Here is a 12265-nt window from a genome sequence, read left to right as displayed (position 1 = left end):
GGAAAAATCAAGGTCTTACAGCTGGCGGTTTGTTGGTGGCACAGAAGGGAAGCAGGCCGTTTTTAGCACAGATATGTTCCGGTTCATTCAGCATCTTATTCACAGCTTCTGTGATTTCTTCATCGGTGAGCTGGATTCTGGAATGTCGCAGTGGGTCATCAACACTGCCGGTATATTCACACATCAAACCGGAGCGCTGACTAAGGGGCAGTATGCTCCATGATATCCAACAGCGAGCGAGATCAACCCCTGTTAAACCGTTGGCCATAAAGGCTCTAAGCTTCGACAGTTGAGGAGCATATTTGCTTCTCTCCTGGGCAGTCAATCTTTGCGGAAAAGGGTGTGTATTGCTGAGCCGTTCCGGACGAAAGCCGGGCAAGGGATTCTCACCAGCAGGGGAGGTATCTTTGCAGTAGAACCATGTCTGATTCCACTCTTTGGGGTGGCTGTGCAGTTTGGCATGAGGGTATGTGACCTCTTTCCTTTTCTGGATCGCCACGCCACCCAGCTCCGTATTGGAGCTGTCAGTAAACTCAGTACGGCAGTTTAGATGGAAAAGGTCTCAGAACAATTCCACTGTGGGCTCCTCTTGAAAGAACGCTTCACAGAGCACTTGGAAGTGACACATATTTGTAATAGAATTGGGGCCAGTATCTTGAGGATGGAGTTGGAAATCGGCCAAAACATCTCGGTAAAATTTAGAACCGGGTGGTTTAAAACCCCGAGCTAAGTGATCTACCAAAACAACAACTTCTCCTTCTTGAGGAGTGGGAGGGCATTCTTTGCCAGGAGCCCTCCAATGAATGGTATCTTTGCTGCCTAAAGCGCCGATCAAGACTAGATCGTCCAGCTGAGCCTCTGTCACGCGAGAAGGAACCCAATTGCATTCATATACTTGCTTGGCCATGATGGAATCTACAAGGTAGAAGATCTCGATTCAAAATACATTTGATCAAGGTATATTGGTATGTGCAATGTTAAACCGGAGACAGATATATCTGAACCGGAGTTTTATGAAGCAACAACATCTGGCGATTCAACAAGGGGACTAATGGTATAAACCGGTTTGGCAATTTTTTCCTAGAAGGTTAAACCGCCGGGTTTAAACATTGAAGCAGAGGAGTAAGTTTACAGAAACAGATTTCGTAAGATTTCTCTACAACGATGGATCTGAAGCAAGTTCAGAAAAAAGATAGATATTCAGAGGTCCAAACGGAGCAGTACCGAATCAATGAACAAGACGCACATACAGATCTATGGTTTTGAGATGTGCAAGCGAAGGCGAAGGATAAACAGCTACCATTACATAGAATAAAGATTTGCGGAGCCATCTAAAGATCTACCATATGAGCAAGAGGTAGGCGATGAACACTGAAGAACTGCGAAACCCTAGGTCAGATCTGCAGGGGATAGGATGGAAGATTTACCGGAGCTGAGGAAGATGCGGAAGGTTGCCGCGATACTCTGGTGCGCTCAGGTTGATGCAGCGGCCAAGGTTGAGGCAGAGGTCGACGGTGGCGGTGGAGCTCCGAGGCTGGCGACGCGAGGAAGACGAAGAAGGCATGGAAGGAGAAAAGAAATGACCCTTCGGTCCTATTTATAAGGCGAAAGAACATGTGTCAGGCGCGACAATCAAGGGGCCACGAAACGGAGCTGTCGCCTCAATTTCCGCCGATCTATTAAATAAAGAAGCATAATGGATAGCTTCGTTATGATAGGTGACGTCACTCCAGTTTACAGCAATCAGAGAAAATGACATCATGGCGGTTTACCAATTTACGAGAAGATGTTGAAGATGAAGCTTTTGTTAAAGGATTGACATGAACCCGTTCAAATCAATCTGGGGCCTACTGTTGGGGATATTACTACTGGGCGTAAACCGGCCTATCTGGGCCGGGTTAACTTCGTCAGTAGTTAAGTATGTTAAAACCCAAAAAGACAGAGGAGGGATCAAGGCCCATGGTCGGTTCAAGGCCTGTAGCCGTAAACCGACGTTAGTAATTAACTTGTATTGTAAGTTAGGAATAAGTAGAGACCAAACCAGACACATCTATGAGCCGGTATTGGGACTCCGTAAGCCGACGGGAGTCACCCGTGTATATAAGGGGATGACCCGGCGGCGGTTCAAGGACAACAGACAACAAATCGAGACATAGGCGAAGCTTGTTTGCTCCCTAGTCATCGAAACCCCATCAATTCCATCACAACTAGACGTAGGCTTTTACCTTCATTGAAGGGGCCGAACTAGTATAAACTCTCTTGCGTCCCTGTGTCCGCTTTAACCCCTTCAAGCTAACCCGTCGCGATGGCTCCACGACTAAGTCCTTTCTCTAGGACATCTGCCGTGATAAAACCACGACAGCAACACTATGGTCAGAGACCCTTCGAGAAACTGTGTGCGATGCAATGATCGCAAATGGTGGTGTAGGAAAACCGTCAGAAATGTATAAAACGTTTGCGATGATGGATGCATCAAACATGGTTCAGGATTTAGTTGCGCATGCGATGAAGGGCATACGGTTCAGTTCAACTAACTGTTTGCGATGAGGAGGAACAAAAGAAACGGGCAGCCAGAGGAAGGTGTGTGCGGTGTACAACATATGGTTCACTCGGATGAGCTGTTTGTGATTAGGCAACACAAAAGAAATGGACAGCCCGATCAAGGTGTATGCGATGTACAACATACAGTTCACTCGGATGAACTGTTTGTGATTAGGCAAGAGAACAGAAATGGTTCAATATAACAAGATGTGTGTGATACATGGCAAACACGTTTGTAATCAGAAATGTGTGCGAAGACCGATAATAATGCAGACGATTGCTTGTAATAAGACATATGTGATATGCTCTGTCTACACAACATCTATTGGCCATTGTGGGATGGGCGGTCATCCGGATACGCCATAAGGATGCGAAGAGGCATTCCTATCAGTAAGGACTAGTTGTTCCACCAGTAACTCATGTAAGAAAACTATCAAGTTAAGTGTGCTCAGGCTGGAGTAGCCATCGGATGAGTGACTGGATGGGAAGTTGTGTCGATGTTAAATTAGGTGATCGGAAATTTAACCTCGAGGTCCTTGTTTTTTATTTTTTAACACATGTTAAAGAAGGTCTACAGCATTACTTTTTGACAATGTGCGATACGTGGCATACAGTTGATCCATCCGACCTATTTGTGATGGAATAGGCCGTGTGTGTTGTGGGCAAACACTTGCTAGTATTCAACATTTGGGATTGATGAATTCATCACCGACGGGATCCCTAGTTTGGTCCGTGTTCATCTGATCATCATCTACTTCTTATGCTAGCTCGATGCTAAGTTTCCATTAATTGATGGCGTTTTATGAACACACCACCATTTCCCGCCATTTCCTCACCAGTTTCTCGCCACCCTGCTATATTGTGCATAGGGGGCGCACGGCACACGGATGCGGCAAGCGCAGCCTGTAGCACATCCACCTTTTCCAAGCATGCCAAACCACGAAAGTGTCGCTTCTGCCATCAACCTTGTTGTCGGATTTTGGGTTCCAGCGAAACCCTTGAGGTTCAAACACTGGGGTGCTCACGAAGATCTCTCCTCCCTCTAGCTCATGCCCTCACCGCGATCTCAAGGCTCAGCACGTTGAACTTGCAGAACAAAGGGACACAAGATTTTTACTGGTTCAGGCCATCGATGTGGTGTAATACCCTACTCCAGTGTGGTGTGGTGGATTGCCTCTTGGGCTGAGGATGAACAGTTACAAGGGAAGAACAGCCTCCCGAGGAGAGGTGCTCTTGTGCTTGGTGAGTGTGGTGGCCTTGGTGGAATGGATCCGGTCCAACCTCCGATCCCCCCCTACGGAGGCGGCTAATCCTATATATAGAGGCCCGGGTCCTCTTCCCAAATATTAGGCGGGAAGGGATCCCACAACGACCAATTTGAAGGGGGACAACTAGTACAAGCTATCCTGACAAAAGATGGTCTTCGCCTGCCAAAGGCTCTGGTGGTGACGCCATCCTGGGCTGCACGGTGACCTCCGTCCTGCCGTCCTGCTGGTCTTGGTCTCGTTGCACCGATATGGAAACCTTTGCCTGCTGCCTTGGGACTCCTCGCCTGCGCTTGCCTCTTTAGCACCAAAGAGGAAACGAGGACACTGCGCATGCTGGCGCCCGCTTGGTGCCCGCCTGCCCTTGGTCGTCATGGCTTGCATCACAAGAACCTCGCGAGGTGCCCCTTGCCTTGATCTCTCTGCCCCTCGCAAGCCAGCCTGGTTAGGCCGCCCCTGAGGAGGTCTTGCGTCGTCCGCCTCGCGAGGCTCGGCCCCTCTCAAGGGTCTTGAGTGTTTGCTGGTGAAGATGGACCATATGGGGCCGCTGACGGAGCCACGCTGTGGGCCGCAGGCAGGCAAGTCTGGGGACCCCCGTTCCCAGGACGCTGACAGTAGCCCTTGGGCCCAAGGCGTGCTTGGACTTGGCTTCGAGGAGAAGCCAAGGGGCAAGTGCGGAGCGCCGTGTGCCCCAGCAGCCCGCGGCCTCGATTGACACGTGGCGATTCATGGGACGTGGGCATCTCCGCGTCCGCGCGCTGCCTCGGCAACTGCCCGACTTGACGAGTCCCTACCGCATTTAGAAAAAGGTCATTATTACCTTAGATCATGGAGGCCGGCGGTTGGCCTCCTCTTGGTTATAAATGGGAAGGGGGGGAGCGGATCCCCCGCCACCCATCTCTTCCTTCACTCCTCCTGCTTCCCCCTCTTCCTTGCTTCATTGCTAGCAGCGACACTCATGGCACCGGTGAAGAGGTTCTTGGCCACAGAAAAGGCAAGGCCCGCTAGGAGGGGCCCGGCTCGCCGCCAACCAAGAGGGGGCGTGGTCTCCCGCGTAAGCACATTGCGACCCCCACTGTGGCCCCTCGTGGCTGCGGCGGCGCCTCCTCACGCGGTGGGAGTCGCCCAGGTCGTGGCAGTCCCATCGATGAAGTGAGGTGCGCCATGGTTATGCGGCCTCCCAGGCCGCGCTTTCATTCGGCGGAGGTGATGCCGGAGTTCATCGTGTGGTCTAAGAACCCGGCCGGCACCTAGCTTCAGCTTACGCGCTTCTTCGCCGGCGAACTGCCGGCCACGGGTCCAGGCGGTCTCTAACTGCAGGCGGACGGCTGCAGCAGCAAGGCTTCGTGGGTAGCGGTCGAAGTCTCCGGCACAGGCAACACAGCCCTGGCCCGCTGAAAGCACAAGTGCTCCCTAGGTGGTTTTGGTAATTGATGACAACATATCGCTTGTTGGACTAATGTTTCTATCTAGCATGTTTCAGATAAGTTCAACAATGGAGTGGCATGGACTAAAAGTTGTGGGAACTCCTTCAAGATGCTAAGGACAAAGGATTGGCTAAAGCTTCAAGCTCAAGACTCTTCATTTTATATTTTAGTGATCCAAGATCACATTGAGTCTTTAGTAAAAGCCAATACTATCAAGGAGGGATGAGGTGTTGCTTAATGAGCCTCTTGCTTCATGTGCTTAATGATATGCTCCAAAATCCTCAGCTACTTTCCCACTTCCACACATGACCTAAACCCTAAGCCAAACTCGGTCCTACCGATTCTTCCTATCCGGCCCCACCGAGTTTCACTTGTCATAAGCCACTGCCAAACCCTAGCAATTCGGTCCTACCGATAAGGATCTCGGTCTCACCGAGATGGGGTTGCAAACTCTCTGTTTCCCTTTCGTAACTTTTTGGTCTCACCGAAAGAGCGAATCGGTCCCACCGAGATTGCAATGTAAACTCAGTGTTTCCCCTTTGTAACTTTTCGGTCTCACCGAGTTCCACTCGGTCTCACCGAAAGAGCAAATCGGTCCCACCGAGTTTGCCTGAACAACTCTCTGGTTAGCTAATTACCAAATTCGGTCTCACCGAGTTTGTGTAATCGGTCTCACCGAGATTACGTTATGCCCAAACCCTAACCATATCGGTCCTACCGAGTTGCATGTCAGTCCCACCGAAAATCTCTAACGGTCACTAGGTTTACATTTTCGGTCCGACCGAGCTTATTGATTCGGTCCCACCGAGATTGGAAAACTGTGTAACGGTTGGATTTTGTGTGGAAGCTATATATACCCCTCCACCTCCTCTTCACTCATGGAGAGAGCCATCAGAACACACACACCATTCCAACTCATATGTTCTGAGAGAGAACCACCTACTCAGGTGTTGAGACCAAGACATTCCATTCCTACCATATGAATCTTGATCTCTAGCCTTCCCAAGTTGCTTTCCACTCAAATCTTCTTTCCACTAAATCCAAATCCTATGAGAGAGAGTTGAGTGTTGGGGAGACTATCATTTGAAGCACAAGAGCAAGGAGTTCATTACCTACACACCATTTGTTACTTCTTGGAGAGTGGTGTCTCCTAGATTGGCTAGGTGTCACTTGGGAGCCTCCGACAAGATTGTGGAGTTGAACCAAGGAGTTTGTATTTCGTGAAGATCTACCGCTAGTGAGGCAAGTCCTGTGTGGGCGATGGCCATGGTGGGATAGACAAGGTTGCTTCTTCGTGGACCCTTTGTGGGTGGTTGCTCCTTCGTGGACCCTTCGTGGGTGGAGCCCTGTGTGGACTCGCGCAACCGTTACCCTTGGGTGGAGCCCTGTGTGGACTCGCGCAACCGTTACCCTTCGTGGGTTGAAGTCTCCATCAACGTGGATGTAGGATAGCACCACCTATCCGAACCACGGGAAAAACATCTGTGTCTCCAATTGCGTTTGAATTCTCCAAACCCTTCCCTTTACATTCTTGCAAGTTGCATGCTTTACATTCCGCTGCTCATATACTCTTTGCATGCTTGCTTGATATGTATTGTGTGTTCTGAAATTGTGCCTAAACTCCACTTAAACCGAAAAAGTTTAAAAATTGCAACTTTAGCACCAAGTGTCTAATCACCCCCCTCTAGACACATCTACTTCTAGATCCTACACCCGCGGCTGGCAGACGTTTGCCTGCGTGCGTGGCCTGGGCAGGTGGTGTGCCTTCCACTTCAAGTACAACGGCGACGCGACCCTCTACGTGCGGGTATTCGAGGAAGATGGTCGCCGCGTCATGTGATGCCCTGGGAAAAACGACGGCGACGAGGTGCTCGGCCTTGGCGACGGTCGTGATGAGGAGGAAGGTGGCCTCGTCCTCGGCGCTGGCCGCGGCTCGTCCAGCTACGGTGGCTCCTCCTCCAACGACAACTCCAGCAGCGGCGGCTATGACCAGCCGCGACGCCCAATTCGAGGGTGGCAGCGGGTCGTCTGTTCGCCGCACTCCAGTGAAGCGCGAGGAGGGGTCTGGCTGAGCCCAAGAGAGCGCCATGGGCCAACCCTCGCGAACTGCTATGGGGGCATGCGCCGCTTTTGTTTTGTTCTTTCCTTCCTGCATTTTAAGAAGAAACAAGTATGGGCCCTGCAGGGGCGTGTAATGAACCATGATTTCCAAGCCGCTATGTTATGTTTATCATTCGTGCGTCGTGTTGTAGTACCAGCGTTTTATGTAGACGTGTAGAGATAACTTAGCTTGATGTGTCTGAAGTAGTTTCCGCCCCGTGAGGCACGCATTTCCCAGTGCCTGGCGAGGCCTCCTTTGCTCGGGAGGCGTCTAGGAACTGCAAAAATACATTAAGAAACTCTTATTCTTCCGAACCCTGGTCGGAGGCACAGCCGGCCACGACCCAGCGCTTTGCATCGCGGTACCCGAGGGGCATGGACTGAGAGTGGTGCGCCAGCTTGCGAGCTCGGGCGAGGGTGCCTCACGAAGAACAGGAAAAATGCTCATGATGGCACCTCTCCATCCCCCTCGCGAGGCATGAGAGGGAGAGCACGTGTCAAAACAAGGAACCGAGGGCAGAAACGGAGGCAAAAGGCGATGGAACCAAGACGACAAGGAACACCAGAAAGAAAATTTTTAGTAAAGACGGGCAAGCCAACTACAGAAAGCAAATGAAAAGCCGCGTCTGGCACCTATTCTAGTCTTCTCACCAGCGCGGAGCTAAGTGCTGCCACTAGGACGTGGGAGGGAGCCCCCGAGGCCCGAGGGCGGCAATCCTGAGACTCCGGGGCATGTACAACCCCACTCATTATTACGTGAGAGTGTCACAAGCGGATACCTTCACAGGCACGGGGCCTTGCTTCACAGGCACTGGTCCTTGCTTCATGGGTAGAACTTCCGGAGGTGCTGGATGTTCCAGGCATTCTGGATGGGGATCCCGTCCTGCGTCTCCAGGCGCGTGGCGCCAGGCCTGGAGACACGTGCGATCCTAAACGGGCCCTCCCACATGGGCGAGAACTTGTGCAGCCATTCCCTGGAGAGCACCCGCCTCAGGACGAGATCACCCACCTCGAGCGTCCTGGAGCGGACGCTGCGATAGTGGTACCGTTGTAGCGCATGCTGGTACCTTGCCGCTCGGAGCGAGGCTTCACAGCGGCGTTCCTCCCCTAGCACAAGGTCCATCCCCTGCATGGCATCCTGCTGCGTCTCATCAAACGCCAGGACCCGTGTGGGGCGATGCTTGACCTCGTGAGGGAGAACTGCTTCTGCTCCGTAGACGAGGAAGAAAGGGGTTTCGCCTGTTGGCTTGGTGGAGGTGGTGCGGATGGACCACATCACAGATTGGAGCTCATCGTGCCAGCCCTTGCCGCAGGCCTCAAGCTTGTTCTTAAAGGTCCTGGTCTTAAGGCCTCTGAGGACCTCCGTGTTGGCACATTCAGCTTGACCATTGCTCCTGGGGTGTGCCACTGAAGTGTAGCAGATCTGCGTTCCAAGGTTAGCACAGTATGCCTTGAAAAGATTGCTAGTGAATTGTGAGCCGTTGTCGGTGATGATGCGGTTAGGGACCCCGAACCGGCTCACGAGACCCTTGATGAACTTGACCGCAGATCCGGCTGGGATGGTGCCGACGGCTTCTACCTCCGCCCATTTGGTGAACTTGTCGATGGTGACGTAGAGGTAACGGTAGCCCCCAGGCGCTCGAGGGAACGGGCCTAAGATATCCAGCCCCCAGATTGCGAACGGCCACGAGAGCGGGATGGTCTGGAGGCCCTGAGCTGGCTGATGGATCTGCTTGGCGTGGAATTGGCAAGCCTTGCAGGACTTCACCAGCTCGGTTGAATCCTTGAGTGTCGTAGGCCAGTAGAACCCGCTGCGGAACGCCTTGCTGACGAGAGTTCGTGATGACGAGTGGTGCCCGCAGTCTCCGTCGTGTATGTCAGCTAGCAGCTCGTTCCCCTGTTCCCTGGAGATGCATCATAAGGAAACATCACTTGGCTGCTTCCTGTATAACTCACCGTCCTGGATGCAGTATGCCATAGCCTGTCGGGCCACGCGCTCCGCATCCTCCTCCTTCTCCGGCAGCGTCCTTTGCATCAGGTATTCCTTGAGCTCCTTGGTCCAGCACCCCTCCTGAGGCTCGAGCTCCAGGAGTAGGCGTGCTCCTGAGGTTGGGCCGCAGGCTGGGGCTCCCGATGCAGGTTGTTGGGGGAGCTCCTCCCGAGGCAGCACCGGCCCCGAAAGCAGTGGTGCTGCCGACGGCTTGAAGAGCCGCTCTTCAAAGATGCCAGGCTCTTGGGGTTGTCGCTTGGACACCCTTTTGGCGATGTCATTGGCCTCCTTGTTGGTGCCACGGGGCACGTGCTGCAACTCTAGACCCAGGAAATGCTTTTCCATTTTGCGTAGCTTCGCGAGGTATGCCTCCATTTGCTCGTCCTTCGGCTCATATACCTTGTTGGAGAAGTCGACGGGGAGCTGCGAGTCGCCCCTGATGGTGAGGCGCTTCACCCCCAGGGCCACCGCTGCCTTGAGGCCAGGGATGAGGCCTTCATACTCTGCGATGTTGTTGGAGACCTTCTCGCCCTATTGGAAGCAGAGCTACACGGCATAGTAGAGCTTGTCGTGAGTAGGCGAGATGAGCACTGCTCCAACCCCTGCGCCCTGGCGCGCGAACACGCCATCGAAATACTGACCCAGCCATCCGGTGCTTCACTACCTGGCGAGAGGGATCGGTCCTCGCCTGCTTCAAACCCCGGGGCGTTAGTCCATTCTGCCACTAAGTCAGCGAGCGCGGCCCCCTTGATGACCCTAGTTGTGCTGAACTCCAGCTGGAATGCTTGCAGCTTGATGTTCCATTCGGCGACTCTTCCAGCAGCGTTGGTGATCCAGAATACCCTCTCCAGCGGGTAGGACGAGACGACCTTGATTTGGTGACCTTGGAAGTAGTGCCACAGTTTACGCGAGGCCACCAAAAGCGCGAGCAAGAGCTTCTGAGGAATGGGGCATCGTGCCCTTGCATCTCGCAGTACCGTGCTGATGAAATACACTGGGTGCTCGATGAGGGTGGGAACGTCGAGGGAGCTTGTGCCTGTCGGCAGTTCGGGTGCCTCCTGAGATGACGGGACCCCAAGAGCTTGGCCACCTGCCGGGACCTCTGCCGGCCCACGAACGCCGCCTTGCTGGGCCTGGTCACTCGTTGGCATTGCTACAGCCCTTGCGGTGCCCTCTGGGTCCTGTATCGCCTCGGCTGGTGGTGCGGTGCCGCGCAGCAGCCCCTTGGCCTTGCGCTCTTCCCGAACCGCTACTAGAGTTGCGCTAGCGGAGTAGGGAGTAGCGGCAAGGTAAAGCACCAGGGGATTGAGAGGGCATGGTGCCAACATCACCGGAGGACTGGTCAGGTATCTCTTGAGGTCTTGAAACGCTTGGTCAGCTTCCGGGGTCCACTTGAACGGACCCTTCTTCTTCATCAACTTGAGAATGGCAGGGCGCACTCTCCCAGCTTGGAGATGAAGCGCCCCGGCGAGGTCACACAACCTGCAAGCTTCTGCATCTCCTTGACGGTTTGTGGTGGGCTCATGTCTTCTATCGCCTTGACCTTCTCCGGGTTGGCCTCAATCCCCTTGTGGGACACGAGGAAGCCTAGCAGCTTGCCGGAAAGGACACCAAACACACACTTCTCCGGGTTGAGCCGCAAGTCCACCTGCCGCAGGCTCGCGAAGGTCTCCTCCAGGTCCTGAATCAAAGTTCTCGCATCCCGAGATTTTACCACAATGTCGTCGACGTAGGTTTCAATGTTCCTCCTGAGCTGCTGACCTAGGGCGATGTGCATTAGCCGTTGGAAGGTCGCGCCTGTGTTGCGCAGCCCGAATGACATACAAGTATAGCAGTACACCCCACACGGGGTCAGGAAGGCCGTCTTCTCCACATCCTCCACTGCCATCTTGATCTTGTGATAGCCTGAAAACGCGTCCAGGAAGCACAACAGGTCGCATTCGGTGGTGGAGTCAACGATCTGATCGATGCGCGGGAGCGAAAGTGGGTCTTAGGGACAAGCCTTTTTAAGGTTGGTGAAGTCAGTACACATGCACTCCTTCCCACCTTTCTTTGGTATGACGATGGGGTTCGTCAACCACTCGGGGTTCCGAACCTCGCGAATGACACCCGCCACCTCCAGCTTGCGGGCTTCCTGGACAATGAAGGACTGCTTCTCCGTGGATTGTCGCCGCGCCTTCTGCTTCACAGGGCGCACATTGGGGCACACCCTCAAGTGATGCTCGATCACCCCTCTTGGGACCCCTACTAGCTGCTTGGGTTCCCAGGCGAACACATCCTTGTTCGCGCGCAAGAACCTCATCGGTGCCTCCTCTTGATTCTGGTCGAGGTTGGCACCTATGGTGAAGGTGGCTCCTGAGGACCCATCTTCCTCGACCGGCACCTGATTGGTTTTGGCCCGATCTTGAGTGAACAACTGCTTCTTCTTTGCTGGCGCGGCCTCCTTAACCTCTGGGGTGGTCTCGCTGGCCGGTCGTGCTACCGCGGCGGTTTTGAGGGCACACTTGAGCGCCGCTAGAGCCTCCTTGGTATCTGCAACTACGACGAGGACGTCCTTGCTCCCAGGCATCTTCATGAGGTTGTAGGCCGGATGGGTCGCCGGCATAAACTGAGCCAGGGCCGGGTATCCAAGGATGGCATTGTACGGGAGGCCGATGCGGGAGACGACGAAGTCGATCAGCTCGGTGCGGTTGTTATCGTGGGTGCCGAAGGTCACAAGAAGGTGGATCTGCCACAAGGGGTTGGTGGAGCTGCCGCCGACCCCGGAGAAGGGCTTGCTGGGTCAGAGCCGTTGGAGTGGTACATGAAGAGGGCTGAAAGCTTCCACAGAGAGCACATTGAGACCGGCGCCGCCGTCGATGAGGGTCTTGGTGAGAGCTACACTGCAGATGGTGCGCGTGCACAACATTGGGAGCACGCCTGAGCCGATGGTGGTGGCGGGT

Source organism: Triticum urartu, chromosome 6 (genome assembly GCF_003073215.2).
Source record: "Triticum urartu cultivar G1812 chromosome 6, Tu2.1, whole genome shotgun sequence".
Classification (NCBI taxonomy): domain Eukaryota; kingdom Viridiplantae; phylum Streptophyta; class Magnoliopsida; order Poales; family Poaceae; genus Triticum; species Triticum urartu.
The sequence above is the reverse complement of the archived record's forward strand: the minus strand, read 5'-3'. Positions refer to the sequence as shown.